This window comes from Carettochelys insculpta, chromosome 1, assembly GCF_033958435.1.
Source record: "Carettochelys insculpta isolate YL-2023 chromosome 1, ASM3395843v1, whole genome shotgun sequence".
Classification (NCBI taxonomy): Eukaryota; Metazoa; Chordata; order Testudines; family Carettochelyidae; genus Carettochelys; species Carettochelys insculpta.
The window spans coordinates 129,692,718-129,714,822 of record NC_134137.1 but is presented as its reverse complement, the minus strand read 5'-3'; the positions used below and the strand labels follow the sequence as shown (position 1 = coordinate 129,714,822).

General features: G+C 44.3%; 1 protein-coding gene across 1 annotated transcript in view; it reads right to left on the bottom strand.

Moving 5' to 3' along the window:
- CRACDL (CRACD like) overlaps positions 1–21,706 on the bottom strand; it is a 107,478-nt gene extending 85,772 nt beyond the window's left edge. The window contains exons 1-2 of the mRNA XM_074991668.1: positions 21,648–21,706; positions 15,449–15,615 (exon numbers count right to left, since the gene is read on the bottom strand). The gene's annotated coding sequence lies outside the window, so the exon portion shown is untranslated. The remainder of the gene's footprint in view (positions 1–15,448; positions 15,616–21,647) is intronic.
- Positions 21,707–22,105: the final 399 nt, after the last annotated feature.

Sequence of the window (22,105 nt, the reverse complement as noted above, 5' to 3'; positions counted from 1 at the left end):
TCTTCTTAGACATCAGTTTGCAACATGATCTATTTTGAGAAGCTGGTACTTGTGAGCCGTTCCCACTGGTGACAGGGTGCCCTAGTGGCTAAGCCCCCTTGCCGGGGCCTGTGGTGTGGGTCTTCAGCAGCACCCGAGAGTCTATTGGATAAGTTTGGGGCATGGCCCTGAGAACCTAGCTCCCCCTCTGGTGGGAGAGGGGTTCCCTGGGAGGAGCTTCCCCACCTTTGTGCCTGGGGGAGGGTCCTCAGGCCATGCCCTCCAGCGGCCAACTGGGTGGCAGCTCTGGCTTAGGCCCTGCTGCCTCAGGGCAACCTCCTGCCTCATGGCTGGTCAGCCCCAAACTTGGCTGGCTTCCCTCCCTTTATACTCCTCAAGGCCTGACAATGCCTGCGCATGAACCGGGGTGCGGCTGATTGGGCCAACAGGCCCTGTTTAACCACTGCCCTACCTGGGCTCCCTCTCACACTCTTACAGTACTGAGCAGGCTTTTTAGTGGCCTTTCAGCAGTTGACACTCTTCAAGTTGACATAGCACCTTTTTGCAGTCCTTGGACTAGCGCCCCTTCTTGGACCTGTCAAGGGGATTGCTATTATCAAAATCCCTGGCACAAATTTGCAGTAGTGACCTATGGAGCCCCAAAAAACTTTGGACTTGTTGCTTTGTGTTTTCAGATAGTGTGTGTATTAAGAACCTGGACTTTGTCCAAAACTTGTAGCTGGCCTTCCTCCAAAATATAATGCAAGTAAGCGCTCTCTTCTTTCCCAATTTTACACTTCACTGGGGTTGCAGTTGCCCAACTCTCTGTAAAGAATCAACTATGACAGAACCATGTACTAGCTCCCAGTCGGAGCTGTAGGTGACTGCAACATCTAACTAGGCTGCTGTATGTGACAGATATGGCTGAAGACCATGATCCATCAGCAGTTGGAATATCCCAGGGGTGCTAATGAGGTCCAGCCAAGCTGTCTGCCACTTTAAAATTCTCAACCTGTTCCTCCCTATTTTGCAATATCAAATCTAGAACCACTTCCCCCACCCCACACCCCCAGTAGCTTTCACCATCCTCTGAAATAAAAGTTTGTCTCTGGTGCATTCCAAGAACTTGTTTGGTAGTTGGTGCCCGGCTGTATTATTTTCCCAACCAATGCCAGGGTAGTTGATGTCCCTGTGGAAGCCATCTTATACAGAAGCCATTTCTTGTTTCTTATTTCTGCACGTACACCAGAGCTTGAACTTTTCCTCACCTATTTGGGAATGGCAGGGAGGATGAGCTAAGCGGAATGTGTTAATGAACTGTTCCTCCTTGCTGATAACAGTTCTCTCTCTGAAAATGATTGATGTTTCTCTAGCTAATTGCTTCTGGCTCTGGACTTGTTTGTGTAAGGGTATAAAATACCAGAGTTATCTGCATCAAGCAGCCTTGCTGGACCTGGTTTTACTGGTGTCCCATTTGGCTCATCTGTTGCCTTATTGAATTCAATAAAGCTGAATGTTAGCCGCCTAAACACAGAGAGGTCTTTTGCTTCAACAGTCCCCCATCACTACCAAGTCCTGTGCTTTGGATGATTTAATTAGTTGTTTAAAAAAAAAAAGTTTCATCCACCTCCTCTTCCTGGTTAGGTGGTCTGTAGTAGACACCTATCATGACATCCCCCTTGTTTTTACCCTTTTTATCTTTTCCCAGAGATTTTTAACAAGTCTCTCTCCTATTTCCTTCTCAACCTCAGTCCAAGTGTATGCATTTTTAATATATATGAAATTAACAGGCAGCAGATTTAAAACAAAAGAAGCATGTTTTTATAGTCAAGCTGTGGAATTCTTTGCCAAGAAATGCTGCAAAGACCAAAAAGGTAACGGGGTTCCAACGAGATCTAGATAAGTTCATGGAGGGTAGGTCCATCAATGGCTATTAGCCGGGATGGGCAGGGATCTAATATCACGTTCTGTGAACCATAAGATGGGAGTGGGTGACAGAGGATGGATCACTTGACAATTGCCTCTTCTGTTCATTCCCTCTGAAGCACCTGGCACTGGCTGCTGTTAGAGGACAAGATCCTGGGCTACATGGACCTTTCACCATTCCAATGTTCTTATGCAGAACTCAGATGTATCTGCCCCTGCTGTAGCCCACTAAACTCCACTTCCCTCCCAGTGCTGAGATAAAACCCAGAAGTCCTGATGGGGTCTCTCTCTCCACAGAACTAGTAACAAAATAAGAATATGTATTAAAATTTTAAACCTAACCAGCGTCCCCTGAGTCAGTGTTTCTCAACCTTTTTTTTTTTAAATAAAGTTTTTCCCTTTTTTTAAAATAAAAAAGTTCCCCCAGACTTCTCTTGCATACCCCTAAAGGTACGTGTAACACCAGTTGAGAAACATGGTCCTAAGGTAATCTGAGGTCTTGAAACAAGTGCCCTTCAACCTTTCCAGATTACTGCACCCTTTTCAGGAGTCAGATTTGTTTTGCACACCACCAAGCTACCCCAACTTGAAAACTGCTTCCTTACAAAACCATGCAAAAAAATATCACAGAAGACCGCTACTGAAAACTTGCTGATTTTCTACCATCTTGTTATCAAGTCAATGAACTGGAATCAAAATATTGTACTTCCATTTCAGCATAACGCATATGAAGCAGTAGAAGTAAGTCACTGTTTGAATTAACTTTCAGACTGTACTGACCGTGCCTAGTTCTACAACAGGCTATATACAGAACACTAGTAAATAGTAAAGACCTGTGTACCGCCAAGTGTATTCGCACCCCTGATTGAGAAAGACTGCCCTAAGTAACTTGTCACATGGGCTGTGGCCACATTTGGCCAAAACTTTGAAATGGCCATGCAAATGGGTATTTTGAAGATTATAATGAGCCACTGAATTGAATATTCAGCGCCTCATTAGCATTAAGATGCTCCTTTCGACCCCACTCCTTTCGAAATCCCCTTATTCCCATGTGACAAGTCATTTAGGGCAGTCTTTCTCAACCAGGGATGCGAATACACTTGGGGGTACACAGGTCTTTGAGGGGGTATGTCAACTCATCTAGATATTTACTAGATATTTCCCGAGAGGAATAAGGGGATTTCGAAAGGTGCGGGGTCCTTTCAAAAAGGACCCCCGTGTAGCCACGCCAAGCCACGCGCTTTTGAAAGCGGCGCTTTCGAAGTGCTGTGGCCGGAAGCGTCCTAATGCTAATGAGGCGCTGAATATTCAATTCGGTGCCTCATTAGCAATCTTCAAAATGGCCATTTGCATGTCCATTTCGAAGTTCTGGCCAAGTGTGGCTACAGCAAGATGTCAGAATGAATTATTAGAGCTGAGTCGGACTAATATTTAATTTAATTTAATTTAATTTTTCTTTCTTTTATACACAAATTAGTACAGAGTTCCTGTCAGCTAATTGCTAAGTTATCTGCCAAAACGCTGGAGTTTAACACCTAAGTAGCCCCTGGAATCAATGTTATATTTGCTCCCCGCCCCCCAAAACAAAATCTGAAATGTCACCTGGAGTTTGTATATCCCATCGTAGACATTATTATTGATTGCACTGAGTTGCACAGGAGATGGTAACAGTTTCAAAGACTATAACCTTTTCAGAGCAGCTTGTCAGCAAGCATTTTCTTTCCATAACCTGGCATTCGAGTACCAATGACAGATAGGAGCCATTATACTCCCTTGGTCTTTAACTGTGTGAGGGATCCAGCACTTTTGTTCCATGGAAACATTACCAGGGAGTTGATCTGACAGCTGTAAATCTGGCACTTCCATAACCTCAGCATCCTTCTGTGTGGAAGTCGTTTTTCCACCACTTGCCTCTCTTTTTCTCTTTAAAATTCTTATTTAACTATAATTTCAAATGAAGGGAGAAAGGAACACATAATATATGAATTAAAGTTGTGACAATGCATATAAAAGGAAATTCAAAATCATGAACAAGATTCTGACTTGTATCAGATCCTTGCTCTGTGTAATTCAGGTTTATCAATATTTGGTAAAGATTTTCTAGTTTTTGGTCTCTGTCAGTTGGATCAGAGCAGATCTTAGATATAATCACATTTGCTCTGATTCAACTGACAGAGACCAAAAACTACAAGATCTTTGCCAAATATTCATAAACCTGAATTACCCACCAGGAGAAGTGAAAAAACAAATCGACAGGGCCAGACGAATACCCAGAGACCAGCTACTCCAAGATCGGCCCAAAAAAGCCAAGAACAGAACACCACTGGTCATCACCTACAGCCCCCAACTCAAATCACTGCAACGAATTATCAAAGACCTACAACCTATCCTTAATTAGGATGCCACATTCCAGAAGACCCTGGGTGACATGCCTGTTCTCTCCTACAGACAACCTCCCAACCTCATGAGGATCCTCACAAACAGCCACAGTCTATACCCCAGGAATACCAGTCCTGGAACCTTTCCTTGCAACAAAGCCCGCTGCCAGCTTTGTCCACATATCTTCTCTGGAAATATCACCACTGGATCTAACCAGGTTACTCTCAGAATCACGGGCACTTGCTCATGCTCCTCTACTAACATCATATATGCCATCATGTGCCAACAATGCCCAGATGCTTTGTATATTGGACAGACTTCTAACTCCCTTAGACAAAGGGTTAATGGGCACAAAACAGACATCAAAACACTCCAGATCCACAAAGCAGTTAGTCAACATTTTAATGGAATGGGGCATTCTGTCAATGACTTAAGAGTATGCGTGTTACTGAAAAACATTTTTGCACCACTATTCAAAGAGAAACAGCTGAGCTGGCTTTTATATTCAAATTCAGCACATTAGCACGTGGTTTGAACCAGGATGGGAATTTTCTGAGTCATTATAGGGGCTCGTCTGCATACTTGGCTTAATCTAATTCTTGACATCCCCCCCGCCACCCCTCCACTCTCTGATTTGCTCATCTTGATCATTTTTTTCTGATTTGTCCTCCTTGATTACTGTTTTTGTTTCTCTGTGCCTTAAATATTGAGTCTGTTCTGGTCTGGCTATGGTCTGAAGAAGTGGGTCTGTCCCACAAAAGCTCACCTAATAAATTATTTTGCTAGTCTTTAAAGTGCTACTTGACTGCTTTTTGTTTTGTGGTGTAGCCTGCGATTGCTGGTGAGATCTTTCACAGGTTAGGAGGCTGTCTATAGGAAAGGACAGGCCTGTCACCTAGAGCCTTCTGTAGAAAGTTAAAGATAGGGTGGTGTGTGATCACATCTGATTTCCCAGCCTGACTTGTTATGTTTGTGAGATTCACTCAGTGTAATCTGAGAAACATGGCTCTTAAGAGAAAACTGTAGCAATTCATTCAATGGAAAAGGCAAAACCCATTCCCTCCTGGACATGCGTAATGCTGATCAGATCTGGCAACGGAGATGGTGACAGACTCCCTGTACCTTAGTGAGAAAGAAAAAAAAAAAAAAAGCTCAGTAAAAAACTGCTTGGCTTTTCATTTTCCAGCTTGGTATCTAAGCTTTGATGTTCAGCGTCCAGCTAAAATATTGTTAAATTGACTCTGGGCTTTCTGCCACACTAAATAAACTTAACAGTGCAGCTATTTCAACTCATTTTTGATTGAAGATAAGACAGAAGTTGGAATTGTTTGAAGTACTTGAGGTATAAAGACCACGACAGGTAGAACATGAACTATTTGGAAGGCTTGGTCCTCTACTTAGCAATAATGGAAAGTTTTGTCTACGTTTGAGGCATCTCGGACTCTCTCTAATTAAGGGCAACACATGATCTTTAAACAAATCAGACAAGCGTGGAACAATTTTTATCCCTGAATGAATAAATCCCCTGGGGGGACATGGCTGCACAAAAATCAATGGGTAATTTTATTAGGTTTAACTGCGAGTATGGTACCAAACTAGCTTCTATAATTAACCTGAAAGCCACAAACCCTGTCACAATAGTTTATCAGATCTGTATGAGCAGTTATCAGTATGGAAAGCCTGATTACACGCAGAATGCCATCTGCTCACAACAGCGCTGGGAACTAAATTTTGCTTAGTCATCTCAGACTTATTATGATTTAATAGGGAAAAAACTAAGATGGTAACATTGTTAATTCTACTATCTTTTTGAATGTGTGTGTCTCAAGGAACTTACCTTTCTTCCGCATCGTTTAAGATCCTACCTCACTGTAGGCTACAGTGCCCAACAAAGATTAGCTGGAGTGCTCCGAGAGGGCCAGAGGGTTTCTCCCTTCATAGTAATAAGTAGCCTTTCCTGCCCTAAAGACTTGAAGCCCACCCTGCTAATGGTCTCACAGGTCTCATGTGACAGTGCAGAGCATCAATCCCAACAGTCTCATACCTACGGCCCTACCAAATTCACAGCCTGGTTTGGCCAATTGCATGGTCAAAGCATTTTTAAAATGCAAATTTCATTATTTAAACTATTTAAATCTGAAATTTCACAGTGTTTTCATTGCAGAGGCCCTGATCCAAAACAGGAGGAGGGTTGTACTGTTATTGTAGGGGAGTTGTGGACTCTGCGCTGCTGCAGGCTGCAATGCTGGGCAGCTAGATAGCAGTGGCTGCTGGCTGAGAGCCCAGCTCTGAAGGCAGAGCTGCCACCAGCAGCAGTGCAGAAGTAAGGATGGCATGGTATAGTATTGCCATCCTAACTGCTGGTGGCACAGGTCCACATTCGGAGCAAGACCTGGCCATCAGTCACTGCTCTGAGTCACGCAGCTCTGAAGGCACTGCAGAAGAAAGGGTGGCAACACCACAACCCACCTAAAATAAACTTGTGATTCCCCCTTCCCCGCAACTCCCTCTTGCGTCAGGACCCCTAGTTTGAGAAACACTGGTTTCCCCCCACCCCAGGAACTCTGTATAGTATAGGTTAAAAGCACACAGCAGACCTGATTTCAAAGTCTGTGACAAGTTCTTCATGGTTGTAATTTGATAGGGTCCAGAGGTGACCAGTAAAGAGGACTCCAGAGGGGCATGGGCCACATCTCCCTTCCAGCTCAGGGAACGGCTGAAACAACCTCCAGGATCCAAGCCCCATCCCTCTCCACAATTGCTCTGCCTCTTCCCTCTGCTGAGTCAGGCCAGTGGACTAGTGAGATTGTGGGGCTTGGTCTGCCCTGATGCCTCTCCATGGAGGAGGAAAACTATCACTAGCCAATGAGGCTGGCCTGGGCTTTCTCTGCTTAAATGTTAAGTGCTACCAAGACTTTACTAGATCAGCGCTGGTTGCTGGCAGGTCCAAGCAGTGACAGATTAACATAAAGGCAAAAGGGGTCATTGCCCTAGGCCCCCAGGTGTGAGGATCCCCAAGGCTCCATAACTCCCTTTTGTTTAACAGTTCACTTCAGTGGAACAAAAGAAATGTGTCACGCAATTCTTATTTTAAAATTAAGTGCAATGTTATGATGCATCAGGAGTAATAAGAAGCTGGAACAGATTTTAAAGCACAATAATCATTTTACATTAATATTTTAATATATTGGGGAGGGCTTATGACTGTGTTGTCCCAGGGCCCCGCCTTTTCTGAATCTGCCTCTGCAGGGAAGTAGGATATGTCTGCATGACAGGCTTTTCTTGGCAAAACTGGGCTTTTGTTGGGAAAAACTACAGAGCATCTACACACAAAATGCGCATTATCAACAGTTTGCTGACAAAACCCGGCACATCCGCCAGCAGGGTTACACCTCTCCTCGTTAAAGTTTTACACCTCCTTCAACAGTGTTCTGCTAACAAAACAGCCGTGTAGACACTCTGGGGCCCTTTTGTCGACAGACAGGGCTTCCAGTTCATCGGGCAGCCCTGTTTGCAGATCTTCTGATCAGCCATTCTATCAAGAGGGGGCCAGGCAGTCTGGCTGCTCCCTGTCGAGAGAGACAATTGCTCTTTCTGTCTGCTTTTATGTGTATATGCGAACTTTCGACAGAAGTTTTGCCAGAAATTCCTTCCGACAGTCACTTCTATAGTCGTATAGTCACTCTCCTCCCACCAAAGTTCTTTTGCACGACACCTTAGGACATTAGCAGATCGTTCAAAAGAAATCAGACCTTGTTTGACAAAACACAAAAGCAGTCAAGTAGCACTTTAAAGACTAACAAAATAATCTATTAGGTGAGCTTCCGTGGGACAGACCCACTTCTTCAGACCATAGCCACACCAGAACAGACTCAATATTTAAGGCACAGAGAACCAAAAACAGTAATCAAGGTTGACAAATCAGAAAAAAAATTATCAAGGTGAGCAAATCAGAGAGCAGAGGGGCAGTGAGGTGGGGAGTCAAGAATCAGATTAAGCCAAATATGCAAAGAGCCCCTAAAATGTCCCAGAAAATTTGCATCCCGGTTCAAACCACATGTTAATGTGTCGAATTTGAATATGAAAGAGTTCAGCAGTTTCTCTTTCCAAAGCAGACTGAAAATTCTTCTTCAATAAGACGCAAACTCTTAAGTCATTAACAGAATGGCCCACGCAATGAAAATGTAGACTAACTGGTTTGTTTGACAATGGTGTGATTGTGTCAAACTTGAACTGTAATACCAAACACATTTGTAGTATCAATGAAAACTATATGAAAGTTTTAAAAACAATTTGAGATGAGCCTAAACTCAAACTTCAGTTCCAAACAGATTGACAAACACAGGGATATTTGAAGTCTAGCTCTGAATGCTGTTGGCTTTGATCCTATGATGGGCCCAGCTCATGCCAGTTCCCCATGTGTCAAATGAATATCCTCAAATAGATAGCTGAAATGAGTCTGGATCACAAGGTATTAGAATTGTACAGATGCATTCCATGTTTAATGCATGCCCCAGATCACAATCGTACAATAAAATCTAGTATCATCAGGTATAATATCTGTATCCCATATTGTACAGTAATATTTGAGAACTGCTTTAGAAGCATCTCTAACTGTGCAAGTCACCAAACAGCAGAGTGCTATTAATTACCTTAATATGTAAGTCTCCAACAGAAGGTGTTATGTGCTGCCCAACAAGGAAGGAAGGAAGACAGATTTGAGTACTCCAGGAGACTGTCTTTGATTGTGAGTTAAGTTTATAGTCTTGTTGGCACAGGGCCAGCAGACTCCCCACCTGGCTCCACATGGCTCCTCCAAAGTTGTGGTATGTCCCTGCTATTTGTGTAGCGTGTGAGGAGTTCACACTTGACAGCTGGCAGCTAAAATCTAAGTACAGAACTGACAACTAATATGGAGGGAGGGATGAGGGGAGTGTGTATCCTGCTTTTTAACAGGATTGCCCTGCAGGTAGTAGTCATGCTCTTTAGTGAGAGCAGGACAGCCTGACGGAGCTATTATTAGCAAATGAACATTTTAAACAAAACACTCCCAGAGCCTTGCAATTGGAGTATTCCAAAATCCAAACACAGCTACTTAGTGCAACGTACTTGTGCTGACAACCTCTGTGATCTTAAATTGAGAACTGGCCATCACATAAATGGAAAGGAACAGAGAACCAGTACAGGGACCAGTATCTTAACAGCATCTGTTTAGGTCAGGATTCTGTCTAGTCACGGAGTAAAACCCTGGCACATTATGAGTGAAAATTGGCCTCATAGGCTAAGTCTACACTACGGAGATCTTTTGAAAGAAGTTCTTCCAGAAAAACTCTCCTAAAAAAATCTCTTTCGAAAGAGTGCTTCTACACACAAAAAGGCGGATCAAAAAATCTGATCCGCTCTTTTGATAGAAAGCATCCACACAGCCCCCACTCTTTTGCAAGAATGGGCCAGGGATTGAAAAATCTGGTGCCGTGAGGACTCCTCTTTCAAACTTACCAGAGTGACATCTGCCTACTGCTGCTCACAGCGCGGAAAGGACTGAAACTCCTGGATTGGACTGCACAGCCACAGGAGACGCTGCTCGAATCAGTCCAACTGGGGCACAAACCCATGATCCCTAGGGATTGAAGGATGCCTACTACTAATTTACTCCAACAGTATTCCCAACCTTACTCTTCTGGTGCTGTAAGTTACTCAACATGAATAACAGCTTTATAATACATCTCACAGGCTGTTTCTACACATGCCACTTTCTCTGAAATATGTGAATGAGGCACGTATGTAAATTCCCAGTGCCTTGTTAGCACAAGGTCACATGATTTGGAGACCAGAAGATGCTCTTCCGAACTCCAACACTACATGTAGAAGTGCAGCCTCCGAGGGAGGGGGATGTCTCCGGAAGGTCTTCCCCGGGGGCTGCGCTTCTACACACAGTTTTGGAGTCCAGAAGAGTGTCTTCCGAACTCCAAATCATGTGACCTTATGCTAATGAGGCATCAGAAATTTACATACATACCTCATTAGCATATTTTGGGACATTTATTAGCATGAAAAAGTGGCATGTGTAGAAACAGCCAAAGTGAATATGGACTGAAATCCTGGTTCCACAGATGTCAAAATTCTCCTCAACTTCAATAGTTCCAGGATTTGACCCAGGGTTCTTTTAAACTTAAGTAACAACAAAATATGTAAGAATTTCCCTTGATATACTATCATGAATGGAATTATTTCTCTCTAGAACAGGGATCTGCAACCTGCGGCTCTGGAGTTGTATGCAGCAATTTAAGGACTTCTTTGGGGCTCCCAACCCCATTACTGCAAACTTTAAAAAAATAAAAAAAAAACCCTCCTGATTATTTTTTTATAAACAGTGAACGTCTAAAAGCCCCAACATGAACAACTCATATGTAAATAGCAAACGATATGTGATCTTGAAATGTTGGACAACTCCCCTTAGCATCCTCCAGAGAGAGGATTGGGAGTGAAAGTTGGGAAGACAGTGGTACAAACACATAAAGTGTGAGGAAAGAGAATATGTAAAAAGTTTGCGAACATCCTGCAGTAAACAAGTATCATATTACAAATCATTGTGTGTACGCTGTTCTTAAAATAGGGTTACAAAAAGCATTGTTTCACGTTATTTATTAAGGGCAGTTTCGTATTCACATGCATTGAGACTCTTGAATTATTGAGTTTTTTACCAATTGGGAAAAAATGGCTCTTCTTCTTTTGTTCTAGAATAAGGGCTTGGGCCTTGCCAGTACTTATGAGGGAAGAGATATAGCTCAGTCGGTTGAGCACTGGCCTGTTAAATCCAGGGTTGTAAGCTCAGTCTTTGGGAGGGCTATTTAGGTATCCAGGGCAAAAATAAAAGGGGAGGAATAGCTCAGGGGTTTGAGCATTAGCCTGCTAAACCCAGGGTTGTGAGCTCACGCCTCAAAGAGGCCATGTAGGGATTGCAGCAAATAGATGTCAGGGGTGGTGCTTGGTCCTGCCAAGAGGGCAGGGGGACTGGACTAGATGACCTCCCAAGGTCCCCTCCAGTTCTAGGAGATGTACATCTCCAATTACATTATTACTGAATATTATGCTTACTTCCAATTGTAGTTCCACTGACTTCCATGAGCCTGCTCACATGGTTTCCCAAACTGGTGGGGCATGAGGCAACCCAGCCCCCCCCATCATTTCCCCCACCCCAAGAAAGAGCCAGCCTTTGCTACCTGCTTTCAGCCCCTGCCATTTTACATGGGTGACCCAGAGCAGTCACTATGAAAAGCAGGCAGCTGGCTAAGATCCACATGGAGCTAGCTGCCTCCTGCAAAGGAGAGTGAGTGTGGGTTGGGGGGAGGAGGAGGTAAGATGGAGGACTGGGGGCACCTGTCTTGGGTGAGGGGGATGAGGATAGGGATGAGGTAAGAGCAGGGGGCTGGTGGTGCCTGGCTTTGTAAGAGGGGAGGGGCTCCGGCAGTTGGCTTTCAGGGTTCAGGCAGCTGGCCCTGGCAGCATGTGGCTTGGGCATCTTGGGCTGATGGGTGGGCAGCTGGCCGCAGCAGCAAGGGGCTCATGCTGGTGGGTGAGCAGCAGTGCGGGGCTTGGGCGGGCTGCTGACCCCAGCAGCAGGCGGCTGGAGTGGCTCATGCTGGCAGGCAGGCAGCTGGCCCCAGCAACGTGGGGCTTGGGATGGTGGTGGGGGGCAGCTGGACCTGCCAGCATGGGGCGTGGGTGGCTGGTAGGTAAGTGGCTGGCCCTGGCGGTGCTGGGCTCAGGTGGGCAGCTCTGGCAGTGCAGGTCTTGGGCTCACAGTCAGCTGGCATGAAGCTGAGGCAGCTGGCCAGCTGGGGCTGCACCAGGCACCCACAAGGAGCCAAGAAAAACTATTTGTGTTTATTTTTAGTTTTAAACAACATTGTTATATCAAGTTTTTGTGTTTATTTTAAATTACTAATTTAGTTTTTTGTTAAAAGGGGGGTTGGATGACGGTAAAGAAGAGGTGGGGGTGTGAGGGTTTCTCAAAAATCAAAAGCGAGGGGCACAATGCCGAAAAGTTTGGGAACCACTGGCCTAAGCACTATGTCTAGAAGTACTTGTAAGAAATGTGAACTGTCCCATTCATCACAGTGGGGTGTTAACTTTGAAACCTACCAATGACTATTTAAATCTCACCACTATTAATCCTCTCACTTTTGGTCTGCTTTGTAGAAACATCCAGCTAATATTTATATACCACAATCTCAAACTGCCTTACACAGTTCTCCAGATGACAAGAGACTCTCACCAGTCCTTACAAAGCTACCAAGATTTTCATCTTTCTTCCGTGATCATTGATCTAACTGATGTAGGCATTTTCAGTTCAATGTTCTGCATTACTATGGACATTTAAAATTGATGGGTACAGAAAATTAAAGTAATATCAAATTCAGTTATACAGAAATTACTGCAATGATTATATTTATATTTAATTCAAATAAAAAGCCTCCACTGTAAATTTAGCTGAAGCAGATCTTTAGCCTTCTGCACTGTAATATCCAAAGCCCATAACTACAGAGTTCAACTCCAAGTTTACCATTGAGCGCACCAGTTAAACATTCATATTTAAAGGGCATAATAAAGAAAACAAAAGCTTCAGAAACCAAAATTGTGCAGTGAGGGAGGAAGAGATTCTGGTGAGTTCTGTTGGGCTGGTGGAGAAGAGAGCCCACAGGAAATCCATCCGCCCATCCATGCACCTTCCACAAGAGACAAACTTTGTCATAGCAAAATGAGTGCAAAGTGCTCTTCTTCACTGACCCTTTAGCTTGAGCTTATGCAGAGCTTTTTTCTCTATATAATAATGCACCATGTTAAACCCCTACAGTAAGAGGAAACATTCAATATCCTGGGCTGTTTCATGGTGATTTTTGGAACAACAATGAACTATTTTATCCTCACATTTGCACTTACTTTGGGATTACTGTTTGTATTTCAGTGTCTGCAAAGTTACAACAGAAGACTAGTGTAGTAAATGAAGGTGTTAAAATCCTAGCGAGAGCTAGCCTTGGTCCACTGATCTGAGACAAGAATCACATGTTCAAATCAGTGTATGTTAATAATTCTCAGCAAACCCAAACATGTTTGATTAGTAACAGAGAGAAAGCCGTGCTAGTCTATATACTATCAAAACAAAAGCCCACTGCCAGCTGTGTCCACATATCTATTCTGGAGAGACCACCACTGGACCTAACCAGATTATTCACAGAATCACGGGCACATTCTTATGTTCCTCAACTAAAATATATGCCATCATGTGCCAACAATGCCCAGATGCTTTGTATATTGGACAGACTTCAAACTCTCTCAGACAAAGAGTTAATGGGCACAAAACAGACATCAAAACACTCCTGATCCACAAACCAGTTAGTCTACATTTTAATGGAGTGGGTCATTCTGTTAATGACTAAAGAGTTTGCATCTTATTGAAGAATTTTCACTCTGCTTTGGAAAGAGAGGCTGCTGAACTCTCTTTCATATTCAAATTTGACACATTAACATGTGATTTGAACCGGGATGCAAATTTTCTGGGACACTATAGGGGTTCTTTTGCATACTTGGCTTAACCTAATTCTTGACTTCCCCTCCCCCGCCCCTCCGCTCTCTGATTTGCTCACCTTGATAATTTTCTTCTCATTTGTCAACCTTGATTACTGTTTTTGTTTCTCTGTGCCTTCAATATGGAGTTTGTTCTGGTCTGGCTATGGTCTGAAGAAGTGGGTCTGTCCCACGAAAGCTCACCTAATAAATTATTTTGTTAGTCTTTAAAGTGCTACTTGACTGCTTTTTTGTTCCAAACATGTTTGGCTCTACAGCACTATAGGTCCTCAGAAGGCACTTTTATACATCTCAATACAGAAAGAAAAATGATTTTGGTGTTGACAGATGAGACCAGGAAGCCAGATTTGGCTGAAAACCTAATTGCGTAGACCTACAGGACAGCAGAACAGATGCATTCCAGCTGCGTAGGGGGCTGGACAGTCGTGGATCCATGCAGGGGTAAGGTGGGGGGAATCTTCACCCTCTGTACACCTAGACTAGTCTCCATCACAGTAGCTCTGAGATGACTTTTGGCTGGAGTAGGGCTGCTGGTGCAGTAAACTCTTTCATATCCACATTCTATCATCCAGAACTCTCAAATAAACGTTTGTTACGTTTTCGCTGAAGTACAGTATAGCGAAAGTGAAGACAAATAAACATAGCAAACGCAGTATGGCTACAGCTACACTGCATTCTGCTTTCGGAAGCAGAATGCAAATGAGCAAGATAGAAAATGCAAATGACGTGCACATTTACATATATCATGTCTCATTTGCATATGATCTTGCAATTGCGCTTCTGGAAGATGCTTTTCCAGAAGCAATAACGGACTTGTAGATGGGGGTTCCTGGAAAGAAAAAAAAAAAAAAAAGCATGTTCGAAAGAACCTTTCTTCCTACTTTGTTTCATTAAGAAGGGCTCTTTTGGAGTCAGAGAACATTGCCTACATGGCTGTTTTTACTTCCGGAAAAAGTCCTTCTGGAAGCATGATCGCACAACAATATGGAATTGAGGTGTGAGATATGTAAGTCTGCATTTCATTTCCGTTTTCGATCTCGATCATTTGCATTCAGCATCTGAAAGTGGAATGCAGTGTAGATGTAGCCTATGAGTATATAGTGTACAATACTACTGCTGTTGGTAAATAAAGTACTTTGCATATGTTTTTGTTTGTTTCTTAATATCTAATCTTTTTTTCTTTAGTGTTATGCATTGCTAGGTATACCTCTCTATTATTCACAATATTTGAATATCCTGGCAACCTACCAGTCCAGGGCTGCCAGATATGAGTTTATGGTATTCTGCAACCTGAAATAAGACAGCATGGGTTGGGACTCTATGATGCGGTTGGGCCTGGACCTGATGACGCAGGAGGTTCATTCCAGTCTTACAAAGTAAACTCTCAAATTAATGGACTAATGGAGAGAAAGGGTATCCATTCATGCCAAAAGTCTGTGATATCCGAATGATGATACTGTACGATGATGCACTGACCTTCCCAGCCACCACTCTCTCCCGTCCTCCGCCCCACACTTCCCTTCACCCCTCCTGTTCCATTCTTCCCCTCACACCTCTACCTCCCTCTCCCAATTACCAGAAGAGGAGCTGCACGCTGGCCTGGCTCCTTCCACTGCCTGCGGCTCTTGGCAATGCTCAGAGCTGCAGCTCCTCCAGCCCCAGCCGCTCCAGCTCTGGCAAGTTGCTGGCGTTCCTTTGGAGGTGAAGGTTGTAGGGGGAGCTGGTGCACAGTGTCCATTATTTCTGAAGTCATTAAATCAGAGTGTGTTAAATAGAGGACTTACTGTATTCTTAGGACTCCATCATGTGGTGCCTTTGGAACACTCACACAACACCCATTCGTTCAGTCTCACTGCAAAGACGGAGAATTTGTCCCTATTCATAAGTTCTGGGCGATACCACACTCATATGGTTACCATATTTGAACTTTCAAAACAGAGGACGCTCCTGAGCCAGAGTGTATCAGTCTATTATACATGCTATAGTACATTACTACAACGTGAGTTGGTAGATACTGATATAGACACAATCCCACTCTCTGGTGTCCTCTTTTTTGAAAGTTCAAACATGGTAAACCTACACACTAACACTCCTGCACCAGAATGTAACCTTGTCACTACAACAACTATTGGGTGGAGATGTTTTGATTATTTAGTCATATCCTTCTTCTTCTTCTTCTTCAATGTTCAATACCCAGTCCTTGCCATCATGGACAGAGCTTCTTTTCTATCAGCCATTTAATAAATATTCCATCTTGATTACATATAAGAGTATATCTATCTGTAAATTACACCACATGGAATATGCAGTTGGTAGTCTCTCCTGGGGGCAGAAATGACTTGGAATGTCACTAGTATCCTGATCCTGTAAAGAGCATCAAGTCAGCAAACCCATCTGTGTGGAGCTTGTTGATGGATCAGGAACATTGATTCTCTTCCCCTTCCCACCCTGGTGCATGTGAAATAGGTGTAATTCTACCACAGTCAACAGGGCTACATTATTCTGAGAGAATTATCAGGCCCAATAAACTTGGAAGAACATATACAGACATTTTTAAAGGATTTAAAAGGAATTAAAAAGGAGAGCTTGGAAGACAACAATGACAAAAACAAAAGCAATTTTTCTACGGTTTTACTTCATACAGTAAACCCTCAAAATATGTGGCTTCATGTTGCACGTAACTCACTTTAAAGCAAGTTAAGCATGCTCTTTGGCTGTCAGCGAGGCAGGCTAAGAGCCCCTTCTCCCCGCCTTCCCTCAGCCACACCGCTGTCAGGGGTAAGGCAGAGAAAAGGCTTTCAGCTTGTGCTGGTCAGTTTCCCAGGTCCCCCAAGTGGCAGACAGCTGGGAACCAAGTAGCAGCCTGGCTCCCCACTGCCCTGTGGTGATGGGAACTGGGAAACTGACCGAGGAGGACCATATCTCCCATGGCCACATACAGGATGGGGGGGAACCCCACTCCCCACATCCCTGATTTCCCGAGCAGCTGGGACAGAGCAGCCGCAGCGCTCCCCACACCTTCCCTGAGCCTCGTCTGGCTCCCTCTGTTGTGGAGAGCATGTACTGACATACAGTACATGATCTCTGCCAGGCAGCTGTGTGCACCCAGGAAATACAGGGCAATTGGCCCCTTCTATAAAATAAGTCGGGATGCCTTTTTGGCGTCCCAAATACAGAACTGTCCTGCTGAAAACAGGATGGATGGCCTCCCTAAACTGAGCTGGTCTGTTTCCCTGGGGAGCTGGGAACCAGGCTGCCACTTTGTTCCCATATCCCCACCACTTGCAGGACCCAGGAAACTGACTAGCACATGGCTAGTCAATTTCCCAGGCCCCGCAAGCTGTAGGGAGAGGGGAACCAGGCTGTCCCCTGGTTCCAATTGTGGAAGTATAACATTGTATAAGTATAACGTTGTATAAGGGGACATGCTGGATACATTGTATATGAGAGGGCATGCCAAAACATGTTACAAAGTATCTGAGGGAGCACACGTAGGGACAGTTAGCTTTTGAATGGAGAAGCAATTAAGATGGAGCCAGCACGTCTAAGAAGCAGGCATCAGAATGGAAGGTGTAAAGGGCAATTAGTTAAGTTAACTGGAAGCTGTTAAAGGAGATTGTTAAGGGTGGCAGGTAATTGAAGATACGTGACTGGTCTCAGGGATCTCGAAGGGTGGTGACTAAAATCTTTTTCTTCTTTTGTCTGTAACTTCTCTGTAACTTGTTCTCCAAAACTGTATAAATTAAGAGACACAAGCCCCACTCGAGGGGCTCACTTCTAAATGTATTAGCAGAGCAGCTTTGCTAATAAAACAGAGTGGTCTGATAAATTGTGAGTCTGAGTCAAACTTTGACACAAGCTCCCTGCCACTCTGGGAGGCTGGTCAGTTTCCCAGCTTTTGCAAGCCCAGGGGAGGTGGAAACCAGGGGGCAGTCTGGTTCCTGTCTCTCCACCCACTTGAGTTAAAATCTGAGTTACACCGAGACTGCAGGAATGCAACCCCATGTAACTCGAGGGTTTACTGTATATAGGCCAAGCAAATTAATTACCTAGCAATACAAGCAAGCAGAATTATTGTTTTATTGCCAGATTGACATGAATGCACCTGCTCCCTTTCCTATATGAAGCCTCAGAGATATCATAAAATTGCCTTTTAGCTTTTTTAATCATTGAAAGAAAGCAAATGCCTGTAATAACAATGAATTCCTCCCCCACTGCCATCTAATTCTTGCCCTTTGGAAACTGCCCAGAGCTTTCTTCTAGTCTGAAATTTACATCAATACAAATTAGACCTTGTTTTTGGAAAAAGATTGATCCTGTGAGATGGGTGACATAGAGCTGAGGTGAGCAAACTGGGGAGTGCAAAATTTCAAGAGGGGTGCACAGCACAATCAGGTCCCCCCATGGGGGCCCTCCGCTGCTTCCCTGTAGCTTCTGTGCACAGCTGCACTGTGCTCGTGTGCCGCGCTGCCTGTCTCCCTGCTGTGGGCAGAGGGCCAGCTTCATTTCCCCCCCCCCGCCCCCGACACATGGGGGCCCTCCTTCACCTCCCTGCAGCCTCTCTTGGCTCACCTGCCCGCTTCCCTACTCCCCTCAGTCTCTGCTGTTGTTTCTGCCCCCACCCCCGACTCAGATTTTGCAGAAGCAGCCAAGTGGGGGTTAGAGAGGTGAGCTTTTACCAACGAGGACAGGCTTTTTTTTTTTTTCCTTAAGTGCAATTAGGCTGATATTTGGTTTAGTTCTTTCATTTAACTTTAAAAAGGATGCCCAGGAGAGCTGGAAAAGGTTGGGGTGGGGGAGTGTCTTTAAACAGCAGGGAGCTGTTGTTTGTTTTTGTTTTTTCCTTCTAACCTGGGCCAGGCTCTTGAAACAGCAAGATGAACTACCTTGGACTGCTGAAGTTGGGAGGGCTCTTTAAACAGAGTGGGGTTTTTTTTGGTTTTTGTTCTTGGGTTTTGGGGTTTTTTTGTTTGTTTGTTTTAATAGCTGTCTGGGAAGGCCAGGGAAGGTGGTAGGGACGGCTCTTCAAACATGCTTTGCCCCCATCCATACAGTGCAGGGGTCTGCAACCAAAACAGTGAGAAGAGTCATTTTTTCAAATTCAGTTACAAAATCAATACTTCAAGATCCACTATGCATGTGAACAGGAGACCATCCTTAATAAATAATGTCATACTTTATTTTTTATCATCCCTGTTTTAAGAACACCTCCCAAACGCTGATTTGTACCAGTTGGAAAGTTAAGTTACCTCCATCTCCAGACTTAACCTGCCTCCACCCCCAAATCTGCCCCCTATCTCCAAGCTTTATTCCACATCCCACAAATCCCACCCCCATCCCCAGGCTTAACTCTTGTCAGCTCCAAATTGCCCCCCATCCCCAGGATTAACTTGCCTCAGCCCACGCAGCTCCTCCGCAGCTGCCACCTCCCCATCCCACTGCTCCTCATCACCTTCTCCTCCTCCGCAGAGCTGTGCAGCTCCAGCAGGGGCAGGCTCTGCCACCCCTCCCCCAGCTCTCCTGCAGGCTTCACGTTCCCCCAACAGGCAGGACAGGCAGCTCCTTGCCCTGCTGCATCTTTCTTCTCCAAGGTTCCCTGCTGCAGCTGAGCGCTCAGAGGCTCCGGAGGCTGCTGCCGCTTAGACAAAAGAACCTGAATTCAGTTGGTTTAACCGTGTGCAACTGAATTTTTTTTTTTTTTGTTTAAGAAGCAGCACCAGCCACCATAGGTGCAAGATGAGTCAGCAGCAGCAGTGCTTGGAGCCAAAAGCGGCTTCTTAAAGAGCTGCATGACTCTGGAGCCGCAGGTTGCTGACCCCTGGTATCTTTTCTCCCATTGTGTGCATTGTCCTTGCACCATTGCAATTTATGTTCCTGCCTCACATAGACTGGCACATGGCAGAAGGTTTTTGTTTAGTTTTTTTTTTTTTTCTAAAGAACATAAAATCCAAACCAAAGGAAATTTCTGTTATTGGACAGACTGGGGAGACCCAGCTAATTACAGGAACGAAAAGGGGGTCCCAATGTAAAAAGTTTGCTCACCCTTGCATAGGGAAACAAGTCTGGGAAACTACTGCAATGGAAATGATGATAAGCAACCTTACACTAGGATCAAACAGAATTTACAATACTTAGTTACTACTTTTGGACTGTGAATAAAATAAATACATAGACAATGAGGTTATGACATGATTTACGAGGCAAAAATGTAGAAGAAGAAAATTTCTGGAAGATCTCAAGCACATAAGTTAAGAAAATGATTTACATTTAGATGAAGTGTGCAGCAAGACTACAGACTGAGACCCTCAAAACTGATACTCATGTTGTTGTTAGCTAGGGATCCGAGACCCTCATTATATTCTGCAGATTGGAAAAGTGGAATTAGAAGGCAAAATATGTGGAAATGTGATAATATGATTTAAAATTCATAGGTGGAAATGTGACTTCATTATTTTAGTGTTAATAGGCATAAAATCTGCATTATTTATTTTTCCAATTAATGTGTGTCAATAATGACAAAATAAGTTTTTAAAGCCCTCTCTGGCACTGGATTTTTAAAAGTTTGTAAATTCTAAGAAAAAATTGGGTACAGATATTTTTTGCATTTAGCACAGTCAATATTTAAATACAGCAATTAAATTATACCATACTTGTACTTTTTTGTGTGTGAAAAAGTGAGTGGTTTTAGCAACTACCATGTCAAAATAATTTAAGAATGTGAATTAATGACTTCGTTAGCAATGTTTCACAATGCATGTGCACAAGCGCCTCTGAGATTGCATAGGACAATTTGACTCTTGCAAATATTTCTTTAGAAGATGTATCATGATTTACTCTTGCTACAAAGAGTTATAAAATCCTGAGACAGAAAGCCAGAGCTATTCAGTGTTACAGAACAGATCCCAGAACCCTACTCATCTTGCACAGTTTAAAGCCAACAGAGGATATTCGATGAAGATGTAAACTTTGTGGAAGGATAGACTCATAAATTCACTGTCAATGTTTACTATGAATGTTTAACAAGGAAATATAAAATACTCAAATACCTTCTCTCTGTATGTGCCTTGCAAGAGGTGTCTCTTCTAAACCTTATTAAATTGAAATATCTGTTGTAACTCATTGTAGTACCTCATTCACTATATGCTTTGCATAAAAAAGCTTTTATAATTATCCTGGAACCTTTTGGCTGCATACAAGGAATAGGAAATACAAAATCTTTCTGACCACCAAGATATTTTGGGAACCAGCCTGCACTTCTTGCACTGAAGCCACTTGAAGCGCCAGGTTTGTAAGAAACACACAGCATCAGCATCAAATTTATGCAGTTCTCTTTCATTATTACCCTCCCAAAATTAATTTCCTAGAGACATACAATTATTGTAAACTATACAGTACATTTGAAACAGGGAATTCTCAAAAGTGTTACATCTGGGATGAATTTGACCCACTTGAAGCAGGTCCTCATTCCTAGCTGCCTTGCCCTTCCTGCACTCAGTCACACTTTATAGGGGCATATGAAATGTGACAGGACAAAACGGCTAGCCTCTTACACCTCTTTTCTCAAGCACAGGGGGTTATCAAGGTAGCTGCGATTCCCTCCCCAGGTGTTCCCCACTGGTGCTCAGGAGAGACAGGGCGATCCCCTCTGACACCGCCGGAAGCTTCCCCAGTGAACAGCACTTCCCACCACCCCCTTTGCAAACAATAGCGATGCCTTATTTTCCTCATGCTCCCCCGACCAACACCAGAGAAAAGTGTCAAAGACAACATCTCACCAGGGGCGTTATTTTACGTCTCCTTTGCGCTATCCACTCTCCCGCTGGCATTGTAACCGCAGGTGGTGCAGCACTGGGAGACGGGCAAGGGAAAGGCGGATGCAGACAGGGCGGTGCACAGAAATAAGTTTCCCACAAACACACCCCGCGGCTTTCCCCAGCGGGGCGCCTGGGGCTGGAATTCGCCTTGCGGCCTGGGCACAGGGCGCGGCGCTGTACACTAAGCATAGGGCTCTGCGCGCGGCGCTGTACACTACGCGAAGGAGGCACCGGGATGGAAGCCCGGGGTCGGGGCAGAGGCAGGCATGGCGGGGAGCTCTCCCAGGGGCGCTGAGCCAGGCCCGGCGAGATCATACCGAGGGGACGGCGGGGGGGCAAAGCCGGGCTCCTGTTTTCCCGGGCCGGTCACTTCGAGGAGGGGTCGGCGGGGGGAAGCCCGTTAAGTCCAAGGGAAGGCG